The 25,322-nt window shown below is 38.3% G+C and overlaps 1 non-coding gene across 1 annotated transcript; it reads right to left on the reverse strand.

Moving 5' to 3' along the window:
* Window positions 1-9,786: 9,786 nt before the first annotated feature.
* On the reverse strand, window positions 9,787-9,894 carry LOC112739221 (small nucleolar RNA R71). Its single transcript, XR_003170158.1, has one exon. It is a non-coding gene; the product is annotated as a small nucleolar RNA R71 (small nucleolar RNA).
* Between the last annotated feature and the right edge of the window lie 15,428 nt (window positions 9,895-25,322).

Genomic DNA, 25,322 nt, shown 5'->3' on the forward strand with positions numbered 1-25,322 from the left:
ACAAAATTTCACTCAGCAAGGCTCGAACTGTGTACATAAGGGAGCAAGGAGGAAGCGCTACTACTTTAGCAAGGAAATTGGCCACAAAAGTGCTTCCACCAAGGTTCGAACTAAAGGCGTCACACTCAAAGGTGGAGCGCTACACAAGAAAAAAAGGGAAGCTCAGTTCACTTTCCCAACTGAGCACTACTTCCCCCCACACTCTTCACATTAAGGCACGCTAGGAGGCTGCACCAAGGCTTGTCATGCACAACAAAATTGTAAGGCAAACAAGGCTTGGTGCGCCCAAGGAAGGGCCAAAGACAAGTTTGGGCGCTCAGTTAACTTTCACAACTGAGTCGTGCCCTGGGAGCTGCACCATGGTCCAAAATTCAATTAAAAATCAAAATTGGATTCAATTATTCACCAATTGAACCAAGGCCAACTGGACCCATCTTTCTTCAAATCCAAAGCAAGCAAAGCCCACATCATCACTCAAAGGCACAAGAACAAGTTAGAATAGGATTTTCATTTCAATTGTAATTTGTTTTTAATTTCATTTTCATTTCTATTTTTGTAAAGCCTATATAAGGTATCATTTTCATCTTTGTTGAAAAGGCTGGCTCCAAGAGGGAGCAAGTAGAATAGAGAACTCACTTTTACATTCTAGCTTAAATTGGAGAATTGGGAAGGAGAATTGATCTCTCTTCTTCCTTGTTCTTCCTTCTGCACTCTCTACTCTTTTATTTTGCATCTTGGATTGAGAATTGAAGGAATTCTGTTTTAATCTTAATCTAAGATCTCTCTCTTATTTACTTGCTGCATAAGGAATTGTGATTTGGATCTAAATTGTCTTTACTTTTTTCTTCTCTATTTTCTTCTGCAATTATTCTTCTGCTGGATCAAGGAAGGGGTTGAGATCTAGACTTATTTTCTAGTCTCATTGATCCCCTGAGATCTTCACTTGTCTTTTTGGAATTTGCAATTAAGTTGAGATACCTTGCTGTTTTGAATTTTTTAAGCAATTTCCCTTTTCTGTTTAGATCTGTTGCATGTTATTGCATCTCTTACTTCTCTGTTTGATTGCTATTTACACTTTCCTGTTGAATTTTAATTCTCAGCACCCAACTCAATTTACTTTCAAGCCGTTTAATTCTTCTGCTATTTTTACTTTACTGCAATCTCCTTTCCTGCATTCTACAATTTCACATTTCCGTTCACATTTAGCTTGGTTTAATTTCCTGCACATTTACACTTTCCTGCAATTTAAATTTCCAGTTGCTTGATCTATTGCTTTCTTTAATTTCTAGCACCCACTCCCCTTTACATTTAATGCAATTTACATTTCTTGCAATTTAAGTTTCAGCTATTTTACTTTCTTGTTCTTTAAGTTACTTGCAATTTTACTTTCTGCATCTTTTAAATTCCTTGCAATTTACTTTTTGTTGGCTACATTTCACACAATTCACTCAATGTTAGCTTGACTAAACTAATCACCCACTAAAGTTGCTTGATACATCAATCTCTGTGGGATCGACCTCACTCTAAGTGAGTTTTACTACTTGATACGACCCGATACACTTGCCGGTGAGTTTTGGGTGTTGGAATTCGTTTCCAAAATATACCCATCAAGTTGCCTCCCAATAAGCGCTTCTTTAATGTCAATAGCTTGATAGTGAGCTCTCATGGAGCCTCACATATAATCAGAGTAGGGTTGGGACCTCTCAACACCAAACTTAGAGTTTGAATGTGGGGGTTTTGTTTGACTCTGTATTGAGAGAAGCTTTTCATGCTTCCTCTCCATGGTTACAGAAGGAGAACATTGAGTCTTGAATACAAGGTAGTCCTCATTCAACTTAAGGACCAACTCTCCTCTGTCAACATCAATAACAGCTTTTGCTGTGGCTAGGAAGGGTCTGCCAAGGATGATGGATTCATCCTCATCCTTCCCAGTGTCTAGGATTATGAAATCAGCAGGGATGTAAAGGCCTTCAACCTTCACTAGCACGTCCTCTACTATTCCATAAGCCTGTTTCATTGATTTGTCTGCCATCTCTAGTGAGATTCTTGCAACTTGTACCTCAAAGATTCCCACTTTCTCCATTACAGAGAGTGACATGAGGTTTATCCCTGACCCCAAGTCACATAGAGCCTTTTCAAAGGTCATGGTGCCTATGTTACAAGGAATTAAGAATTTACCAGGATCTTGTTTCTTTTGAGGTAATTTACCAGGAATTAAGATGCTTGAGAGGATGCTCGGTAAAGATTTTCTCAATAAAGTTGCATTGCAAGTATAGCTCTACCGACAACAAGCCTCGAGGATCAAATTTAGAGAGGGATTTGGTTTTCACAAGTTCAATCCCAATAGAAATAACCGAAGTATTCAAACCTCGGGTCGTCTCACAAGGAATGGGCAAACATGTGCTTCAACATTGGTTAGAAATCCGGGGTTGTGAGTCATGAGTAAGAATGTAAACTAAGAATCTTAACAAGCAAGCAATCTTACAATGCAAGAAACTAATTCAAATAACTAAGCAAGACATGAGCAATTCCAAACTAACAAGTAACATCCAATATGATTCTATTCTAAACTAAACAAGAAACTATAACTAAGACAAGTAATCAAGAATTTTGGGTTTTCAAATATGAATAATAAAAGCAACTCTTGGCTAGGCATGGAAATTGGGGTCACCATCCTTGTCTAATAACCATATCTTGACAATTATGAGAAACCAAACTCATTAAGTCTACTTCTATACTTGAAGTACGTCAAATGATTTGGTCAACATCAACCCATAAGTTCTAACCTCACTACTAATTGACTTAATAGAAGGTTAGCGTCAATGGTTATAAAATTGACCACTAAGGGCTCCCAAATCATCAAATCCATTAGACCCAATGACTCAAGTTTACCCAATTCCCTTAGCCTAGGCCAAGAGTGAAAAGAACTAATCCATAATCAAGGTAAACAATTCATCAAACACTTGGTAAGCATTAATAAAAGACATGTTCACATTGCAATCAAATTGAAATTAACAAGTACCCACTAATAATTATCAACATAAAATCATCCAAACAACTCAATTAATCATAGAAATTATTAATGCAACATCAACAAAGTAGAATTCACAACACTCATGAAATGGGTATAAAATGACAATTGACAAGAATTCATAAAACTATCACAAGATCTAAGCCAAATTATACTAAGGAATTCAAATTAAATAATTAAAACTAGTAATTAACAAGATCCAATTCAAAATTCAACAAGGAAAGATCAAATTAAAACTAGATCTAGAGAGGAACAAGGGTTTCTCTCTCTAGAAGAACAAAGAACCAAAAAACTAGCTAAAATTGTGTCTTAGTGTAAAATGAATGATCCCCCCTTTCCCCTAGCATCTTTGGGTCTTTTCCATGCAGAAACAGCTTGAAATTGGGCCTCATGAGCCTCAGAAATTATCAGGCACGATTTCCTTTAATGAGGTCACGTGCAGCTTCCCGCGCGTGCGCGCCGATTGCCTTTGTGATCCACCCGTGCGCGCTAAGTGCGCGTGCGCGTCGATAGAAATCCTATGATCAGCGCGGATGCGTCCATCCTTGCGCGCCGCTTCCAGCCGTCCTCATCCACGCGTGCGCGTGGAGTGCACGTGCGTGCCAGTGCTGATTTTCCCAAAGTTCAAATCTTCATGTTCCTCCCTTTTATGCATGCTTTCTTTCTCTCTTCTAGGCCATTCCTACCCTATAATTCCTGAAATCACTCAACAAATACATCACGGCATCGAATGGCAATAGAAGAGGATTAAAATATGGCAATTTTAAGGCAAAACAAGCATGTTTTTCATCTTGGAGCAATATTAGGAAGTGAACATAAAACCATGCATTTCTTGTGAATAAGTGTGAGAACTATTGACAAAACGCCCCAACTTCTACACAATATAAACCACAAAATTAGGGTTTATTAAATCTCCCCACACTTAAACCAAGTATGTCCTCATGCTTAGAATAAAAAGACCAAAGATCATGGTGAGAAAGGGTTTATGAAATGCAAACTACCTAAGTAAATGCATGCAACTAATGTAAAATCATCTACCTACTTGGTCAATGGTAAATCTATCCTCCAAGAATACATGTGAATACATGGGTTGAAAATAGTATGTAGTTCATGAATCCTACCAAATTGAACATCACTAAGGAGTGCATATAACTTGCTAGATGAAGTCTTGTGAAAGCCGGGAATAAAGAATTGAGCATCGAACCCTCACTGGAAGTGTATCCGCTCTATTCGCTCAAGTGTATAATAGGGTTCGTCGCTCAATCCTCTCCTAATCATGCTTTCCAAGATTTGTCTTTCATCTTACAATCAACAATTACTTAATGCATGTTTACAAGTATCATGAGGTCTTATTCATGGGTTCTAATGGGGCTAGGGTGGAGGTAAGGATATATATGGCCAAGTGAGCTTAAAATTCGAGTCCTTGATTAACCTAGGATCCCACTAGACATATAGAACAACCTATATAACTATAATACATTACCTAGCTACCCTTGAGTTTCACTTTTTGCATACTCATGCATTCTTTTCAATTCACATCCCATATGCATTGTTTTAGTTACTTTGTCTTGGGGTTTCTTTGTCCCCTTTTATTGCTCTCTCTCTCTCTCTCTTTTTTATGACCCCCTTTTCTTGGGGCTTTATGTACAAAAGTTTCAATGCATATAGTTCAATCATTCAATACATGAGCATGTTCCCAAATCCTAGAATTTCAACTACACTACAATTATACACCTATATATCTACCCAAATTTCCCAAGTATACCCTCCTAAATGAATGATACACATCCTAACTTACCTAAGCTAATCAAGGATCCAAATTTAGGGACATTCATGGTTTTTCGCTTAGGGTTGTTGGTGTGCTCTATTTAAGAATAAAAAGGGATTATCATGGGCTCAAAATTGGTTAGCAATGGTAGATAAAAGGTTAAGGCCATTTGGGAAAAGTGACTATTGAAATGATGGCCTCAATCATGTAAATGCATTCATACACAAAGTAATGGACATATAGAATCAGACAAAGCAAGGATCACAATCATAGAAAGAGAGATATGCACACAAGAATGGAAATTAATAGTTAGAAGATGTAACCATGCAATAGGCTCAAAACTTACATGCTTGTGTTCTTAGCTCAATCACTATGTTCCAAAATACATTCTTAAAGCAAGTTTACTGCAAAAAAATTTTTAAAAAATTGGTAGGGTACCCCAAAACACAGTTTCTTGGGGAAGAAGTTATTGTTTTGACCAAGCAACTCTATAGAAACTAACTATCATGCAAGGAGTATTTACAAGCAAAACTGGCTACACATGCAATGTACTAACAATGTACTAACTACTAAGCAAAAGATAAGTCCATGGGTATTGAAAGGAAGAGATTGTTACCCATGGAGATCGGTCGGACAACCTCTCCACACTTAGAAATTAGCACGGTCCTCCGTGCTACGAACAATGCGCAAAGGGCAGTCGGGACCGGAATCGTCACTATCCTTTCCTTCAGAGCTTCCATCACTTGGGTTTGAGGTGGATGTAAATATTTCGGGCTCCTCCATGATAGGGGTAACACAATGCAGAAGCTTCTTGATGTAAGTGTATCGACATTGATTCCGTTGCTCATATCTATCAAGCTTCCGATGTAGATCTTCTATCCTTTGAAGTGTGGATCTTTGCCGTGGTAGTGATGATGAAGTGGAAGGAATAGTAGATGGAAGGGCGATGTCAAGGCTTGGGTTGTTCATGGGAACATGTAAGTATTTTCCGCTTGGGACCACATCACCCTTAGCCGGAACTATAATCTTCCTGTCCTTGGCTTCCTGATGAGCGGATAATTTATACGCTTTTTAGCATTGTTTTTAGTATGTTTTAGTTAGTTTTTATTATATTTTTATTAGTTTTTAAATAAAAATCACATTTCTAGACTTTACTATGAGTTTGTGTGTTTTTATGTGATTTTAGGTATTTTCTGGCTGAAATTGAGGGACCTGAGCAAAAATCTGATTCAGAGGCTAAAAAAGGACTGCAGATGTTGTTGGATTCTGACCTCCCTGCACTCAAAGTGGATTTTCTGGAGCCACAGAAGCCCAATTGGCGCGCTCTCAATTGCGTTGGAAAGTAGACATCCTGGGCTTTCCAACAATATATAATAGTCCAAACTTTGCCCGAGATTTGATGGCCCAAACTGGCGTTCCAAGTCAGCATAGAAATTTTGGTGTCAAAACGCCAGAACTGGCATAAAAGCTGGAGTTAAACGCCCAAACTGGCACAAAAGCTGGCGTTTAACTCCAAGAAAAGCCTCTACACGTGAAAGCTTCAACGCTCAGCCCAAGCACATACCAAGTGGGCCCTGAAGTGGATTCTGCATCATTTACTCATTTCTGTAAACCCTAGGTTACTAGTTTTCTACAAATAGGACTTTTTACTATTGTATTTAAAAACACTTGATCATACTTTTGATCTTGGTTCTTCTGGTTCCCTCTCTGGGGCCAAAGCCAATGATCACCATTATCACTTTTGTATTTTCAATGGTGGAGTTTCTACACACCATAGATTAAGGTGTGGAGCTCTGCTGTTCCTCATGAATTAATGCAAAGTACTATTGTTTTTCTATTCAACTCAAGCCTATTTCTGTTCTAAGATATCCATTCATTCTTCAACATGATAAATGTGATGATCTGTGACACTCATCACCATTCTCACCTATGAACGCGTGCCTGACAACCACTTCTGTTCTACATGCAAACAAGCTTGAATGTGTATCTCTTGGGTTTCTAATCTAAGATTAGAACCTTCGTGGTATAGGCTAGAATCATTGGCAGCCATTCCTGAGATCTGGAAAGTCTAAACCTTGTCTGTGGTATTCCGAGTAGGATCTGGGAAGGGATGACTGTGACGAGCTTCAAACTCGCGAGTGTTGGGCGTAGTGACAGACGCAAAAAGATCAATGGATCCTATTCCAACATGATCGAGAACCAACAGCTGATTAGCCGTGCGGTGACAGCGCATTTGGAACATTTTCACTGAGAGGATGGGAGGTTGTCATTGACAACGGTGAAACCCAACATACAGCTTGCCATGGAAAGGAGTATGAATGATTGGAAGAAGGCAATAGGAAAGCAGAGGTTCGGAAGGAACAAAGCATCTCCATACGCTTATCTGAAATTCTCGCCAATGAATTACATAAGTATCTCTATCTTATTTTATGTTTTATTCATCTTTTAATTATCAATTCTCCATAACCATTTGCATCTGCCTAACTGAGATTTACAAGATGACCATAGCTTGCTTCAAGCTGACAATCTCCGTGGGATTGACCCTTACTCACGTAAGGTTTATTACTTGGATGACCCAGCGCACTTGCTGGTTAGTTGTGCGGAGTTGTGACAAAGAGTTGAGATTACAATTGTGTGTACCATGATGTTGGCGCCATTGATGATCACAATTTCGTGCACCGAGTTTTTGGCGCCGTTGCCGGGGAACAAAACAATCCCCGCGCAACCAAGTTTTTGGCGCCGTTGCCTGGGATTGTTCGAGTTTGGACAACTGACGGTTCATCTTGTTGCTCAGATTAGGTAATTTTATTTTATTTTTATTTTCGAAAAATTAAAAAAAAAATTATTTTATTCTTCAAAGTCTTTAAGAATGAATTCTAGAGTTTCATGATGATCTGTTGAAGTCTGGCTGGCTGTGAAGCCATGTCTAATCTTTTGGACCGAGGTTTCAACTTATCATCATAAGAGCTTGATGATTTCTATTAATCTTACTGTTGAAAGTAATGATCTGCTAAAGCTTGGCTGGCCATTGTCCCTGTCTAGTGTTTTGGACCGATGTTTTCACTGAAAGCTTGGCTGGCTAGTAAGCCATGTCTAATTCCTGGACCAGAGTTTTAGACTAACATTGCATGATTCCTGGAATTCTCATTAAAAATTTTGAATCTCTTTATTTTTCTTCCATATAATTTTTGAAAAATAAAAAAAAATTTATAAAATCTTAAAATCAAAAATATTTTATGTTTCTTGTTTGAGTCTAGTGTCTAATTTTAAGTTTGGTGTCAATTGCATGTCTTTATTCTTCTAATTTTCGAAAATTACATGCATTATGTTCTTCATTGATCTTCAAGTTATTCTTGATGATTTTCTTGCTCTGATCTTTAAATTCTCTTATTTTGTGTCTTTTGTTGTTTCTCATATGCATTTTCAAATTGTTATAGTCGTTAGTATACAAAATTCTAAGTTTGGTGTCTTGCATGCATTATTTGTTTTGATCTTGATTTTCCATGATTAGTTTTATTTTATTGTTTCTCATCATTAAAAATTCAAAAAAAATTTCAAAACTATGTCTTTTCAAGTCAATAATACAGAGAATTGAAGATTCAGGACATTCAGCAGAGGAATTACACAGAAAAAGCTGGGCATTCAAAATGCCCAGTGAAGAAGGAAAACTGGCGTTTAAACGCCAGCCAGGGTACTTGGCTGGGCGTTATACGCCCAAAAGGGTAGTATTTTGGGCGTTAAACGCCAGGATGGCACAAGAGGTAAGATTTTGTTTTTAATTCAAATATTTTGCAAATTTTCATAATTTTTCAAAATCAAATCTTTTTCAAATTATATCTTTTCAATCATATCTTTTCAAAATCAATTTCCTTCCATTTTATATTTTTTTTTCTATTTTTGAAAATCCTTGCTACAATTAATGATTTAATTCAAAATTTTCAAGTTGTTACTTGCCTATTAAGAAAGGATCAAATTTTAAATTCTAGAATCATATCTTCTAATTTCTTGTTAGTCAAGTAATCAACTTTAATTTTAAAACTTTCTTTTTTTCATTTGATTTTCAATCATATCTTCTCCATCACATCTTTTTCAAAATAATTTTCAATCATATCTTTTTTATTTCTAATTTCAAAATCTTTTCCAAAAATCACTTAATTTCTTTCTCAACTTTAATTTTCGAAAATCATCAATCAATTTTTCAAATTTTTTTTTCATTATTTCAAAATCTTTTTAATTTGTTTTCGAAAATTCTTCCCCCTTCTCACATTTTTCTATTTAAGGGACTAGCACTCTTCCTCAATGTGCAATTCGGACTACCTCTCTCTATAAGTTTGAATTCTCTCCTCTCTACCTCCTTTTTCTATTCTTCTTTTCCTCTGACATCTCAAGGAATCTCTATACTGTAACATAGAGGATTCCATGTTTTCTTCTCCTCTCTTTTCATATGAGCAGGAGCAAGGACAAGGGCATTCTTGTTGAAGCTGATCTTGAACCTGAAAGGACCTTGAAGAGAAAGCTAAAAGAAGCTAAAGTACAACTCTCTATAGAGGACCTAACAGAAACTTTCAAACAAGAAGAAGCAATGGTAGCCGAAAACAACAACAATGCCAACAATGCAAGGAAGGAGCTTGGTGACTTTACTGCACCTACTCCTGACTTCTATGGGAGAAGCATCTCAATCCCTGCCATTGGAGCAAACAACTTTGAGCATAAGCCTCAATTAGTTTTTCTGATGCAACAGAATTACAAGTTTCATGGACTTCCATTGGAAGATCCTCATCAGTTCTTAGCTGAATTCTTGCAAATCTGTGACACTGTCAAGACCAATGGGGTTGATCCCGAGGTCTACAAGCTTATGCTCTTTTCCTTTGCTGTAAGAGACAGAGCTAGAACAAGGTTGGATTCACAATCTAAAGAAAGCCTGAACTCTTGGGAAAAGCTAGTCAATGCCTTCTTGGCAAAGTTCTTTCCACCTCAAAAATTGAGCAAGCTTAGAGTGGAAGTCCAAACCTTCAGACAGAAGGAAGGTGAATCCCTCTATGAAGCTTGGGAAAGATACAAGCAATTGATCAGAAGGTGTCCTTCTGACATGCTTTCAGAATGGAGCATCATAAGTATCTTCTATGATGGTCTGTCTGAACTGTCCAAGATGTCATTGGACAGCTCTGCTGGAGGATCTCTTCATCTGAAGAAGACGCCTGCAGAAGCTCAGGAACTCATTGAAATGGTTGCAAATAACCAATTTATGTACACCTCTGAAAGGAATCCTGTGAATAATGGGACAAGTCAGAAGAAAGGAGTTCTTGAGACTGATACTCTGAATGCCATATTGGCTCAGAACAAAATATTGACTCAGCAAGTCAATATGATTTCTCAGAGTCTGTCTGGAATGCAAGCAGCAACAGTCAGTACCAAAGAAGCTTCATCTGAAGAAGAAGCTTATGATCCTGAGAACCCAGCAATGGAAGAGGTGAATTATATAGGAGAATCCTATGGGAACACCTATAATCCTTCATGGAGGAATCATCCAAACCTCTCATGGAAGGATCAACAGAGGCCTCAACAAGGCTTCAACAACAATAATGGTGGAAGAAATAGGTTTAGCAATGGCAAACCTCTTCCATCATCTTCTCAACAACAAACAGAGAATTCTAAGCAGAACCACTCTGAATTAGCAACTGTAGACTCTGACTTAATTAAAACCACTCAAAGTTTCATGACTGAGTGTATAATTTATACGCTTTTTGACATTGTTTTTAGTATGTTTTTAGTATATTTTAGTTAGTTTTTATTATATTTTTATTAGTTTTTAAATAAAAGTCACATTTCTGGACTTTACTATGAGTTTGTGTGTTTTTCTGTGATTTCAGGTATTTTCTGGCTGAAATTGAGGGATCTGAGCAAAAATCTTATTCAAAGGCTGAAAAAGGACTGCAGATGTTGTTGGATTCTGACCTCCCTGCACTCGAAGTGGATTTTCTGAAGCTACAGAAGCACAATTGGCGCGCTCTCAATTGCGTTGGAAAGTAGACATCCTGGCTTTCCAGCAATATATAATAGTCCACACTTTACCCGAGATTTTATGGCCCAAACGGCGTTCCAAGTTAGCATAGAAATTCTGGCGTCAAAACGCCAGAACTGGCATAAAAGCTGGAGTTAAACACCCAAACTAGCACAAAAGCTGGCGTTTAACTCCAAGAAAAGCCTCTACACGTGAAAGCTTCAACGCTCAGCCCAAGCACACACCAAGTGGGTCCTGAAGTAGATTCTGCATCATTTACTCATTTCTGTAAACCCTAGGTTACTAGTTTTCTACAAATAGGACCTTTTACTATTGTATTTAAAAACACTTGATCATACTTTTGATCTTGGTTCTTCTGGTTCCCTTTCTGGGGCTGAAGCCAATGATCACCATTATCACTTTTGTATTTTCAACGGTGGAGTTTCTACACACCATAGATTAAGGTATGGAGCTCTGCTGTTCCTTGATGTGTATTTTCGGAAAATGAATTCCTAACACACAAATCTAACCGGCAAGTGCACCGGGTCGCATCAAGTAATAAAAACTCACGAGAGTGAGGTCGATCCCACAGGGATTGAAGGATTGAGCAATTTTAGTTTAGTGGTTGATTTAGTCAAGCGAATCAAGATTTGGTTGAGTGATTTGTGATTAACAGAATTTAAATTGCATGGAAAGTAAAGGGAATGGGTAAATTGCATGAAATTAAAGAGAACAGAAAATAAAGTGTTGAATCTTAAAGAACAAGAAATTAAATGGCAGAAACTTAGAACGCAAGAAATGTAAATTGCAGAATCTTAAAGTGTAAGAAATGTAAATGGCTTGAATTGTAAAGGGAATTGGGAAGTGGATTTGCAGAATTTAAACAAGGAAAAGTAAAATTGCAACAAGCAGGGAAGTAAAAGATGGATTTAATTGCAGTAGATCTCAAACAGAAAATGTAAATTGCTTGAAGAAGTGTTCAACAGAGAAATAAAAAGGAAATTTTAGATCTCAGGACCCAAGAGACTAGATAACCAAGTCTAGATCTCAATGCCTTCCTAGATCCAATCCAGAAATCAATTGCAAGAGAATTTAAAGATAAGCAGTAGAAGAAGCAAAAAGAGATCTCAAGGTGAGATTGAGACAGAATTCCCCCAATTCTCAACACCCAAGACTCAAGACAAGTGTAATTGAAATTGAAAACAAGAAAACTAAGAGGAAGAGAATTCAATTCTCCTCTCTGAAACTCAGAAACTCAAAATAATTCAAAACCAAAAGCTCTCAGCAAAACTAAAACGGAAAGTTCTAAAAGGAAAAGCTCCCCGAAAACTTAAATCCTAAGCTATTTATACACTTTCTTCAAATGGTCTTCAAGCCTTGAATTGAGCCTTTGTTCTTGATGGAATTGGGTTGATAAAGGCCTTGGTTGATTGCTCTTGGAGTTGGAGAAAGATCCATTGTGATCCGGGTTGAAAAACATAAAAGCTTGAGTAAAAGTTTGAGTAAAAGTTTGAGGCAGACTTTTACTCAAACTTTTTACACTAGATGGCTTCACTTTGCTGCTACCAACGTTTGAGCCAAAGTTTGAGGTCAAACTTTTGCTCAAACGTTGGCCCCCTTGTAAATGTGTGTGGCGCCAACGTTTTCCAAAAAGCTTGAGGCAAACGTTGGCACAAGCTTTTCTCCTCCAGGGTGTGCAAGAGTGGCGCCAACGTTTGAGCAAAAGTTTGACCTCAAACGTTGGCGCAAGCTTTTTCCACCAGGGTGTGCAAGTGTGGCGCCAACGTTTGAGCAAAAGTTTGACCTCAAACGTTGGCGCAAGCTTTTTCCTCCAGGGTATTGATTTTGTGATGCCAACGTTTGCCAAAAAGTTTGAGGCAAACGTTGGCTCAAGCTTTTCTCCCAAAAGTTTGAGCTAAAGTTTGAAGTCAAACTTTTGCTCAAGCTTTTTTTCCTCTGGAGTGTTTTCAACTCTTTTAAAAGTTTGAGCTAAAGTTTGAGGCAAACTTTTGCTCAAGCTTTTTGTTCTCTCTTGCTCCTAGCCATTCCTTCTTTCTTCAACCTTCTTCAAAACTCTTTTCACCTATCATCAATCAACCAAACACATCAAAGCTTTGCTTAAAATCATGAGTTTGTTATTCTTTCATAATATATGACAATTATAGCATAAAATCTCATGAAATTGCATTAATTCATACATGGTTGATTGAATCAAAGGAAACATGAAAATCTACCCAATTGGCTTGCTTATGGCTCAAGAAAGTGCATAAATCAATCGAAAACCAAAGAAAAAGGCTAGTGAAACTAGGCTAAGATGACTTGTCATCACAACACCAAACTTAAAGCTTGCTTGTCCCCAAGCAAGAAAAGAATTATTGAGAAGAAAGAATGAAATGGAGGAGGATGTTCATGCTAGCAGAGTATTATTGGTAGTTCATGAGGTTTTCTGTGGATATGTAAACACTCACTTCTTATTGACTTTTAGGCCTAGAAAGCCCCCTTCAAGCATCAAGCAACACACTGCTATGACCTCTCATTATTCCTTTGTCCTTGACTATTATTTTTTTCTCTAAAAGCTTTAGTTCAGTGTCATGTGTAACAAGTTCTTTTCTTTCTTTATACTTGACACATTATTCACTATAGACACTTCGCTCACATTCCTTCTTAAAACATTGATGCCCAGCACCTCTTTGGGTTATTAAATGCCTTGTAGTTAGGTTGCTCTTGATAGTGGACTTTCAGCTGATGATCCCGGGTTAGTTAACCCAAGTCACCAAGTGTTGATGCACTCCAAAGAACTTAATAATCCAAGCAGATCCTAGTACAAAGACACCACAGGCATATATTCTAAGGTTCAAGCTATTGGTGTCTAGCCTTGTTTTCTTTTTTTTTTCTTTTATTTTATTGCCCATTTTTGGCTTTTTCTTTTCTCTGTTTGTTTTTCTTTTTAACCAAGGACTTTTATTTGATTGAGATTCATAGACAGTAGGCCACTTTCTACTTAGAAGGAGACATCCTAGTTCTCTTATTCACTAAAAGTGAGTTATCATACAATCACACACACATACCACCACTTACTTTTATTGTACTTCTATCTAACAGAGAACTATCTCACTTCACATTCAAACATTTCTTTTATTGAATTAAAGATGCAGGGGACAAAGCATGCGTTTTGTTAAGTGAAAGTAAACACACAAGCACACACTTAGACTAGCTTACTTATTTTAAGAAAATTGATTCTACTTGTACTAGATGAACACTTTAGCAAGATATAAATCATGGCATCTCTCAACAGCTGAAGTTAAGTATAGATACAACCTATTGGTTTGCAGTTCTTTTGTCCTTCTTTTTGTTGATCCCCTTTTGAGTCATGGTGCATTATGTCTTCAATTGGTGGTTAGTTTCCTGCATAATTCTCAAAAGTTGCTTGCTTCTCAAGCCCTTAGGTGACTGGTTAGTGTGCAAGACTTTCTTGTAGGCTTTTGAACTTACTTTGGTGTATGAACACCAAACTTAGTCCCTTGCCATGTTTCTTATGCATTAAAATAACCATATGTGAAAACCTAAGTCTTTGCTAAAGGTAATAAAACTAAAAACTAGAAACAGACAATGATTAAATGATTTATCAGATTGCATGGAGCTAGTAACCCTTTGTGCAGAAGGTGAGAATGTGCTTTTAAATGAGATTTTGGTGGAACACCAAACTTAGAATCCTTTATTCTCCCTTAAATTGTTTTGGTGTGAAACACCAAACTTAGCTCCTTGTAATACATACCAATCATTTAACATTTTTATTGAAAAGGCTATGAAAAGAAAACTACCTCTGGTTGGGTTGCCTCCCAACAAGCGCTCTTTTAATGTCACTAGCTTGACATTGGGGCTTTCTTTCATGGTGGTTGATGGTTATAGTGCCTTAACTTGTCCCCTCTGATTGTGAGCTTCTTCTTTGTTCCTTGGTGTTCTATCTCAGCATGTTCTAGTGAGAGTATTTTGCTCACAGTATAGTAATCATCAATCTGTTGGCTTGCTCCCAGTTGTTGATAGACTAACTGCACTTTGTCACCTTTGGAGAGCCCTTCTGTTGAAATTTTTTTGTTCTTCCATCCCTTTTTGATTCTGTCTTCATTCTTCTTCCTTCTTCTTATTGATACTTTCTGCTTGCAAGTGGGCTTCATTTTGGGATTCTTCTTCTTGATAACTAACACATCAATGCTTTCATGAATCTCTTCATTGCTCTGTACAAGTTCTTTTTCTTCTTCCCATGCTGTATTATCTACTTCTTGCTTTGGGAGGTGACTGTGAATCGCCTTGTTGCTTTCTTCCTTTAACTGTGATTCTTCCTTGTCGAGTTCCATATAGTCTTTCTTCTCATCACTGACCTGCGCTTCTGGTAATACTCTCAGAGTGACACTCTTATCATGCATCCTGAGAGTTAATTCTCCTTGCTCTACGTCTATGATAGCCCTAGCAGTGGCCAAGAACGGTCTCCCAAGTATGATGGAGTCACTTTCATCCTCATCTGAATCTAGAACCACAAAATCTGCAGGGTATATGAATTTGTCCACCTTGACTAGAAGATTTTCAATTACACCCCTGGGGTATACCATTGACTTATCTACCAGCTCTAGAGACATCTGTACCGGTTTAACTTCCTCTATACGCAGCTTTTTCACCAAAGAGGAGGGAATTAAGTTAATACTTGCTCCTAGATCGCACATTGCCTTAGTGATGGTTAATTTCCCAACGGTGCAAGGCAGCAAAAAGCTCCCAGGGTCTTCAAGCTTAGGAGGAAGCCCTTTTTGAATCAAAGCCCTGCATTCCTCAGTAAGCAGTATGGTCTCTTTCTCGTCCCAACTTCTTTTCTTGTTGATAAGCTCCTTCAAAAACTTGGCATACAGAGGCATTTGCTCAAGTGCTTCAGCCAAGGAAATATTGATCTCCAACTTTTTGAAAGTCTCAAGGAACTTATGAAAATATTGGTCCTTAGTCTCTTTGCTGAATCTCTGGGGATATGGCAGTGGAGGTGTGATGCTTTTTCCTACTTGCTGCTGTCCCTGAATCACTTCTTTTGAATTGTGTGGCTGGTTGTTCTTTTCTTTGAGTTTCTCAGTGCTCTTGTTTGGCATCACAACTTGATCCTTGGCTTCATCTGCCTTTGTTTGCTTTTCATCTTCTATTGGTCTTTTGCTGCTCTCTACTTGCTTCTTTGTAGTGTCATTGTTGCTCATCAATGTTCTCCCACTCCTTAATTGTATTGCCTTGCATTCTTCCTTAGGATTTGGGATTGTGTCACTCAGCAGTGAGCTTGAAGGTCTCTCAACAGAAATCTGTTTGGAGATTTGCCCAATTTGCCTCTCTAGGCTCTTCATGGAGGCTTCATGGTTATTGGTTGTCATTTCTTGGTGTTTCCACATTTTGTCTATCAAGGTTTCTAAGTTGGTGAGTCTTTGAGATTCAGGTGATGCTTGTGGTGGGTTGTGAGATGTGGATGGTGGATGGTAGGCATTTTGGTTGGTGGGTTGGTTATTAGATTGGTAATGGTTGGGGTTGGGGTAGTTGTTTTGAGGTTTTCTGTAGGGGTTTTGGTTAGTTTGCTACTGGTTGTGGTTTTGGTTGTTTCTTGAAGTGTTTTGGTTTGAGTTCCTTTGCCATGGTTGTTGGTTTTGGGTGTGATTATCTCCCCATCTGAGGTTTGGGTGGTTCTTCCAGGATGGATTGTAGGTGTCACCATACACTTCATTCTGTCCAGAATTTTGGTTGTGCATGTATTGGACTTGTTCTTGCTGCTGCTCCTCTTGAGTTTCTTCATTTTGCCCCCATGTGGATGATGGTTGGCTTGTGTTAACTGCTGCAACTTGGAGGCTATCAATCCTCTTGGCCATTTGCTCAAATTATTGTTGAATTTGCTGCTGCATCATCTTGTTTTGAGCCAAGATTGAGTCCACTCCTTCTAGCTCCATTACTCCTCTCCTTTGTGATGGTTGGCGATTTCTTTGATGAGCGAAGAAATATTGATTGTTGGCCACCATGTCAATAAGATTTTGAGCTTCTTCTGTTGTTTTCATCAGTTGCAATGATCCTCCAACTGAGTGGTCAAGTGATTCTTGAGCCTTTAGAGTGAGTCCTTCATAGAAGTTCTGTAGCTTGTCCCACTCAGTGAACATTTCTGGTGGACATTTCCTCAGCAGAGCCTTGTATCTCTCCCATGCTTCATACAGATTTTCAGCGTCCAATTGCGTGAATGTTTGCACCTCAGTCTTCAGCCTGATGACTCTTTGAGGTGGATAGAATTTGGCTAGAAATTTAGTTACCAAGTCATCCCAACTAGTGATGCTTCCTTGGGGAAAAGTTTCAAGCCATTGTGCGGCCTTGTCCCTTAATGAGAACGGGAACAGCAGAAGCTTGTAAGTTTCAGGATTCACGCCATTGGACTTGACAGTGTCACAAATCCTTAAGAATGTAGATAGATGTTGATTTGGATCCTCCAATGGTCCTCCCCCAAACGAGCAGTTGTTTTGGACCAATGTAATGAGTTGTGGCTTCAGTTCAAAGTTATTTGCATTGACATTAGGGGTGAGGATGCTGCTTCCACAATGTCTAGCATTTGCAAAGGTATAGGAGGCCAATACTCTCCTCTGCTGTGGGTTATTGCCAACCCCTCCTCCTGGATTAGATGGATTTCCTTCCATCTCGTGATATTCTTCCTCAGATTCTTCCTCTCCAACAATATTTTTCCCTCTTTCAGCTCTTCTTAACCTTCTAAGAGTTCTCTGGTCAGTTTCAGATAAAACGGGAATGGATCTCCCTGTACCTGATATACAAACAAAACAAAAGAAACACCACCAGTAACTCTTCAATCTATTGCTAGAATGAAGTTTAGTTTAAGCAAAATTTCAAACAGTTAGCGTGTTAGTCAAAAATTAGAGAAACAGAAAAGAAAAAGTGCTTGATCTAGATCTCCACTTCACGTAATCATTGTCAATCTATTTCAATCCCCGGCAACGGCGCCAAAAACTTGATGTGTATTTTCGGAAAATAAATTCCAAACACACAAATCTAACCGGCAAGTGCACCGGGTCGCATCAAGTAATAAAAACTCACGAGAGTGAGGCCGATCCCACAGGGATTGAAGGATTGAGCAATTTTAGTTTAGTGGTTGATTTAGTCAAGCGAATCAAGATTTGGTTGAGTGATTTGTGATTAACAGAATTTAAATTGCATGGAAAGTAAAGGGAATGGGTAAATTGCATGAAATTAAAGAGAACAGAAAATAAAGTGCTGAATCTTAAAGAACAAGAAATTAAATGGCAGAAACTTAGAATGCAAGAAATGTAAATTGCAGAATCTTAAAGTGCAAGAAATGTAAATGGCTTGAATTGTAAAGGGAATTGGGAAGTGGATTTGCAGAATTTAAACAAGGAAAAGTAAAATTGCAACAAGCAGGGAAGTAAAAGATGGATTTAATTGCAGTAGATCTCAAACAGAAAATGTAAATTGCTTGAAGAAGCGTTCAACAGAGAAATAGAAAGGAAATTTCAGATTTCAGGACCCAAGAGACTAGATAACCAAGTCTAGATCTCAATGCCTTCCTAGATCCAATCCAGAAATCAATTGCAAGAGAATTTAAAGATCAAGCAGTAGAAGAAGCAAAAAGAGATCTCAAGGTGAGATTGAGACAGAATTCCCCCAATTCTCAAAACCCAAGACTCAAGACAAGTGTAATTGAAATTGAAAACAAGAAAACTAAAAGGAAGAGAATTCAATTCTCCTCTCCGAAACTCAGAAACTCAAAATAATTCAAAACCAAAAGCTCTCAGCAAAACTAAAACGGAAAGTTCTAAAAGGAAAAGCTCCCCGAAAACTTAAATCCTAAGCTATTTATACACTTTCTTCAAATGGTCTTCAAGCCTTGAATTGGGCCTTTGTTCTTGATGGAATTGGGTTGATAAAGGCCTTGGTTGATTGCTCTTGGAGTTGGAGAAAGATCCATTGTGAACCGGGTTGAAAAACATAAAAGCTTGAGTAAAAGTTTCAGTAAAAGTTTGAGGCAAACTTTTACTCAAACTTTTTACACCAGATGGCTTCACTTTGCTGCTACCAATGTTTGAGCCAAAGTTTGAGGTCAAACTTTTGCTCAAACGTTGGCCTCCTTGTAAATGTGTGTGGCGCCAACGTTTGCCAAAAAGCTTGAGGCAAACGTTGGCGCAAGCTTTTCTCCTCCAGGGTGTGCAAGAGTGGCGCCAACGTTTGAGCAAAAGTTTCACCTCAAACGTTGGCGCAAGCTTTTTCCTCCAGGGTGTGCAAGTGTGGCGCCAACGTTTGAGCAAAAGTTTGACCTCAAACGTTGGCGCAAGCTTTTTCCTCCAGGGTATTGATTTTGTGATGCCAACGTTTGCCAAAAAGTTTGAGGCAAACGTTGGCTCAAGCTTTTCTCCCAAAAGTTTGAGCTAAAGTTTGAGGTCAAACTTTTGCTCAAGCTTTTTTTCCTCTGGAGTGTTTTCAACTCTTTTAAAAGTTTGAGCTAAAGTTTGAGGCAAACTTTTGCTCAAGCTTTTTGTTCTCTCTTGCTCCTAGCCATTCCTTCTTTCTTCAACCTTCTTCAAAACTCTTTCACCTATCATCAATCAACCAAACACATCAAAGCTTTGCTTAAAATCATGAGTTTGTTATTCTTTCATAATATATGACAATTATAGCATAAAATCTCATGAAATTGCATTAATTCATACATGGTTGATTGAATCAAAGGAAACATGAAAATCTACCCAATTGGCTTGCTTATGGCTCAAGAAAGTGCATAAATCAATCGAAAACCAAAGAAAAAGGCTAGTGAAACTAGGCTAAGATGACTTGTCATCACAACACCAAACTTAAAGCTTGCTTGTCCCCAAGCAAGAAAAGAATTATTGAGAAGAAAGAATGAAATGGAGGAGGATGTTCATGCTAGCAGAGTATTATTGGTAGTTCATGAGGTTTTCTGTGGATATGTAAACACTCACTTCTTATTGACTTTTAGGCCTAGAAAGCCCCCTTCAAGCATCAAGCAACACACTGCTATGACCTCTCATTATTCCTTTGTCCTTGACTATTATTTTTTTCTCTAAAAGCTTTAGTTCAGTGTCATGTGTAACAAGTTCTTTTCTTTCTTTATACTTGACACATTATTCACTATAGACACTTCGCTCACATTCCTTCTTAAAACATTGATGCCCAGCACCTCTTTGGGTTATTAAATGCCTTGTAGTTAGGTTGCTCTTGATAGTGGACTTTCAGCTGATGATCCCGGGTTAGTTAACCCAAGTCACCAAGTGTTGATGCACTCCAAAGAACTTAATAATCCAAGCAGATCCTAGTACAAAGACACCACAGGCATATATTCTAAGGTTCAAGCTATTGGTGTCTAGCCTTGTTTTCTTTTTTTTTCTTTTATTTTATTGCCCATTTTTGGCTTTTTCTTTTCTCTGTTTGTTTTTCTTTTAACCAAGGACTTTTATTTGATTGAGATTCATAGACAGTAGGCCACTTTCTACTTAGAAGGAGACATCCTAGTTCTCTTATTCACTAAAAGTGAGTTATCATACAATCACACACACATACCACCACTTACTTTTATTGTACTTCTATCTAACAGAGAACTATCTCACTTCACATTCAAACATTTCTTTTATTGAATTAAAGATGCAGGGGACAAAGCATGCGTTTTGTTAAGTGAAAGTAAACACACAAGCACACACTTAGACTAGCTTACTTATTTTAAGAAAATTGATTCTACTTGTACTAGATGAACACTTTAGCAAGATATAAATCATGGCATCTCTCAACAGCTGAAGTTAAGTATAGATACAACCTATTGGTTTGCAGTTCTTTTGTCCTTCTTTTTGTTGATCCCCTTTTGAGTCATGGTGCATTATGTCTTCAATTGGTGGTTAGTTTCCTGCATAATTCTCAAAAGTTGCTTGCTTCTCAAGCCCTTAGGTGACTGGTTAGTGTGCAAGACTTTCTTGTAGGCTTTTGAACTTACTTTGGTGTGTGAACACCAAACTTAGTCCCTTGCCATGTTTCTTATGCATTAAAATAACCATATGTGAAAACCTAAGTCTTTGCTAAAGGTAATAAAACTAAAAACTAGAAACAGACAATGATTAAATGATTTATCAGATTGCATGGAGCTAGTAACCCTTTGTGCAGAAGGTGAGAATGTGCTTTTAAATGAGATTTTGGTGGAACACCAAACTTAGAATCCTTTATTCTCCCTTAAATTGTTTTGGTGTGAAACACCAAACTTAGCTCCTTGTAATACATACCAATCATTTAACATTTTTATTGAAAAGGCTATGAAAAGAAAACTACCTCTGGTTGGGTTGCCTCCCAACAAGCGCTCTTTTAATGTCACTAGCTTGACATTGGGGCTTTCTTTCATGGTGGTTGATGGTTATAGTGCCTTAACTTGTCCCCTCTGATTGTGAGCTTCTTCTTTGTTCCTTGGTGTTCTATCTCAGCATGTTCTAGTGAGAGTATTTTGCTCACAGTATAGTAATCATCAATCTGTTGGCTTGCTCCCAGTTGTTGATAGACTAACTGCACTTTGTCACCTTTGGAGAGCCCTTCTGTTGAAATTTTTTTGTTCTTCCATCCCTTTTTGATTCTGTCTTCATTCTTCTTCCTTCTTCTTATTGATACTTTCTGCTTGCAAGTGGGCTTCATTTTGGGATTCTTCTTCTTGATAACTAACACATCAATGCTTTCATGAATCTCTTCATTGCTCTGTACAAGTTCTTTTTCTTCTTCCCATGCTGTATTATCTACTTCTTGCTTTGGGAGGTGACTGTGAATCGCCTTGTTGCTTTCTTCCTTTAACTGTGATTCTTCCTTGTCGAGTTCCATATAGTCTTTCTTCTCATCACTGACCTGCGCTTCTGGTAATACTCTCAGAGTGACACTCTTATCATGCATCCTGAGAGTTAATTCTCCTTGCTCTACGTCTATGATAGCCCTAGCAGTGGCCAAGAACGGTCTCCCAAGTATGATGGAGTCACTTTCATCCTCATCTGAATCTAGAACCACAAAATCTGCAGGGTATATGAATTTGTCCACCTTGACTAGAAGATTTTCAATTACACCCCTGGGGTATACCATTGACTTATCTACCAGCTCTAGAGACATCTGTACCGGTTTAACTTCCTCTATACGCAGCTTTTTCACCAAAGAGGAGGGAATTAAGTTAATACTTGCTCCTAGATCGCACATTGCCTTAGTGATGGTTAATTTCCCAACGGTGCAAGGCAGCAAAAAGCTCCCAGGGTCTTCAAGCTTAGGAGGAAGCCCTTTTTGAATCAAAGCCCTGCATTCCTCAGTAAGCAGTATGGTCTCTTTCTCGTCCCAACTTCTTTTCTTGTTGATAAGCTCCTTCAAAAACTTGGCATACAGAGGCATTTGCTCAAGTGCTTCAGCCAAGGAAATATTGATCTCCAACTTTTTGAAAGTCTCAAGGAACTTATGAAAATATTGGTCCTTAGTCTCTTTGCTGAATCTCTGGGGATATGGCAGTGGAGGTGTGATGCTTTTTCCTACTTGCTGCTGTCCCTGAATCACTTCTTTTGAATTGTGTGGCTGGTTGTTCTTTTCTTTGAGTTTCTCAGTGCTCTTGTTTGGCATCACAACTTGATCCTTGGCTTCATCTGCCTTTGTTTGCTTTTCATCTTCTATTGGTCTTTTGCTGCTCTCTACTTGCTTCTTTGTAGTGTCATTGTTGCTCATCAATGTTCTCCCACTCCTTAATTGTATTGCCTTGCATTCTTCCTTAGGATTTGGGATTGTGTCACTCAGCAGTGAGCTTGAAGGTCTCTCAACAGAAATCTGTTTGGAGATTTGCCCAATTTGCCTCTCTAGGCTCTTCATGGAGGCTTCATGGTTATTGGTTGTCATTTCTTGGTGTTTCCACATTTTGTCTATCAAGGTTTCTAAGTTGGTGAGTCTTTGAGATTCAGGTGATGCTTGTGGTGGGTTGTGAGATGTGGATGGTGGATGGTAGGCATTTTGGTTGGTGGGTTGGTTATTAGATTGGTAATGGTTGGGGTTGGGGTAGTTGTTTTGAGGTTTTCTGTAGGGGTTTTGGTTAGTTTGCTACTGGTTGTGGTTTTGGTTGTTTCTTGAAGTGTTTTGGTTTGAGTTCCTTTGCCATGGTTGTTGGTTTTGGGTGTGATTATCTCCCCATCTGAGGTTTGGGTGGTTCTTCCAGGATGGATTGTAGGTGTCACCATACACTTCATTCTGTCCAGAATTTTGGTTGTGCATGTATTGGACTTGTTCTTGCTGCTGCTCCTCTTGAGTTTCTTCATTTTGCCCCCATGTGGATGATGGTTGGCTTGTGTTAACTGCTGCAACTTGGAGGCTATCAATCCTCTTGGCCATTTGCTCAAATTATTGTTGAATTTGCTGCTGCATCATCTTGTTTTGAGCCAAGATTGAGTCCACTCCTTCTAGCTCCATTACTCCTCTCCTTTGTGATGGTTGGTGATTTCTTTGATGAGCGAAGAAATATTGATTGTTGGCCACCATGTCAATAAGATTTTGAGCTTCTTCTGTTGTTTTCATCAGTTGCAATGATCCTCCAACTGAGTGGTCAAGTGATTCTTGAGCCTTTAGAGTGAGTCCTTCATAGAAGTTCTGTAGCTTGTCCCACTCAGTGAACATTTCTGGTGGACATTTCCTCAGCAGAGCCTTGTATCTCTCCCATGCTTCATACAGATTTTCAGCGTCCAATTGCGTGAATGTTTGCACCTCAGTCTTCAGCCTGATGACTCTTTGAGGTGGATAGAATTTGGCTAGAAATTTAGTTACCAAGTCATCCCAACTAGTGATGCTTCCTTGGGGAAAAGTTTCAAGCCATTGTGCGGCCTTGTCCCTTAATGAGAACGGGAACAGCAGAAGCTTGTAAGTTTCAGGATTCACGCCATTGGACTTGACAGTGTCACAAATCCTTAAGAATGTAGATAGATGTTGATTTGGATCCTCCAATGGTCCTCCCCCAAACGAGCAGTTGTTTTGGACCAATGTAATGAGTTGTGGCTTCAGTTCAAAGTTATTTGCATTGACATTAGGGGTGAGGATGCTGCTTCCACAATGTCTAGCATTTGCAAAGGTATAGGAGGCCAATACTCTCCTCTGCTGTGGGTTATTGCCAACCCCTCCTCCTGGATTAGATGGATTTCCTTCCATCTCGTGATATTCTTCCTCAGATTCTTCCTCTCCAACAATATTTTTCCCTCTTTCAGCTCTTCTTAACCTTCTAAGAGTTCTCTGGTCAGTTTCAGATAAAACGGGAATGGATCTCCCTGTACCTGATATACAAACAAAACAAAAGAAACACCACCAGTAACTCTTCAATCTATTGCTAGAATGAAGTTTAGTTTAAGCAAAATTTCAAACAGTTAGCGTGTTAGTCAAAAATTAGAGAAACAGAAAAGAAAAAGTGCTTGATCTAGATCTCCACTTCACGTAATCATTGTCAATCTATTTCAATCCCCGGCAACGGCGCCAAAAACTTGATGTGTATTTTCGGAAAATAAATTCCAAACACACAAATCTAACCGGCAAGTGCACCGGGTCGCATCAAGTAATAAAAACTCACGAGAGTGAGGCCGATCCCACAGGGATTGAAGGATTGAGCAATTTTAGTTTAGTGGTTGATTTAGTCAAGCGAATCAAGATTTGGTTGAGTGATTTGTGATTAACAGAATTTAAATTGCATGGAAAGTAAAGGGAATGGGTAAATTGCATGAAATTAAAGAGAACAGAAAATAAAGTGCTGAATCTTAAAGAACAAGAAATTAAATGGCAGAAACTTAGAATGCAAGAAATGTAAATTGCAGAATCTTAAAGTGCAAGAAATGTAAATGGCTTGAATTGTAAAGGGAATTGGGAAGTGGATTTGCAGAATTTAAACAAGGAAAAGTAAAATTGCAACAAGCAGGGAAGTAAAAGATGGATTTAATTGCAGTAGATCTCAAACAGAAAATGTAAATTGCTTGAAGAAGCGTTCAACAGAGAAATAGAAAGGAAATTTCAGATTTCAGGACCCAAGAGACTAGATAACCAAGTCTAGATCTCAATGCCTTCCTAGATCCAATCCAGAAATCAATTGCAAGAGAATTTAAAGATCAAGCAGTAGAAGAAGCAAAAAGAGATCTCAAGGTGAGATTGAGACAGAATTCCCCCAATTCTCAAAACCCAAGACTCAAGACAAGTGTAATTGAAATTGAAAACAAGAAAACTAAAAGGAAGAGAATTCAATTCTCCTCTCCGAAACTCAGAAACTCAAAATAATTCAAAACCAAAAGCTCTCAGCAAAACTAAAACGGAAAGTTCTAAAAGGAAAAGCTCCCCGAAAACTTAAATCCTAAGCTATTTATACACTTTCTTCAAATGGTCTTCAAGCCTTGAATTGGGCCTTTGTTCTTGATGGAATTGGGTTGATAAAGGCCTTGGTTGATTGCTCTTGGAGTTGGAGAAAGATCCATTGT

The sequence above is a fragment of the Arachis hypogaea genome, chromosome 13 (assembly GCF_003086295.3).
Source record: "Arachis hypogaea cultivar Tifrunner chromosome 13, arahy.Tifrunner.gnm2.J5K5, whole genome shotgun sequence".
Taxonomy (NCBI): Eukaryota; Viridiplantae; Streptophyta; class Magnoliopsida; order Fabales; family Fabaceae; genus Arachis; species Arachis hypogaea.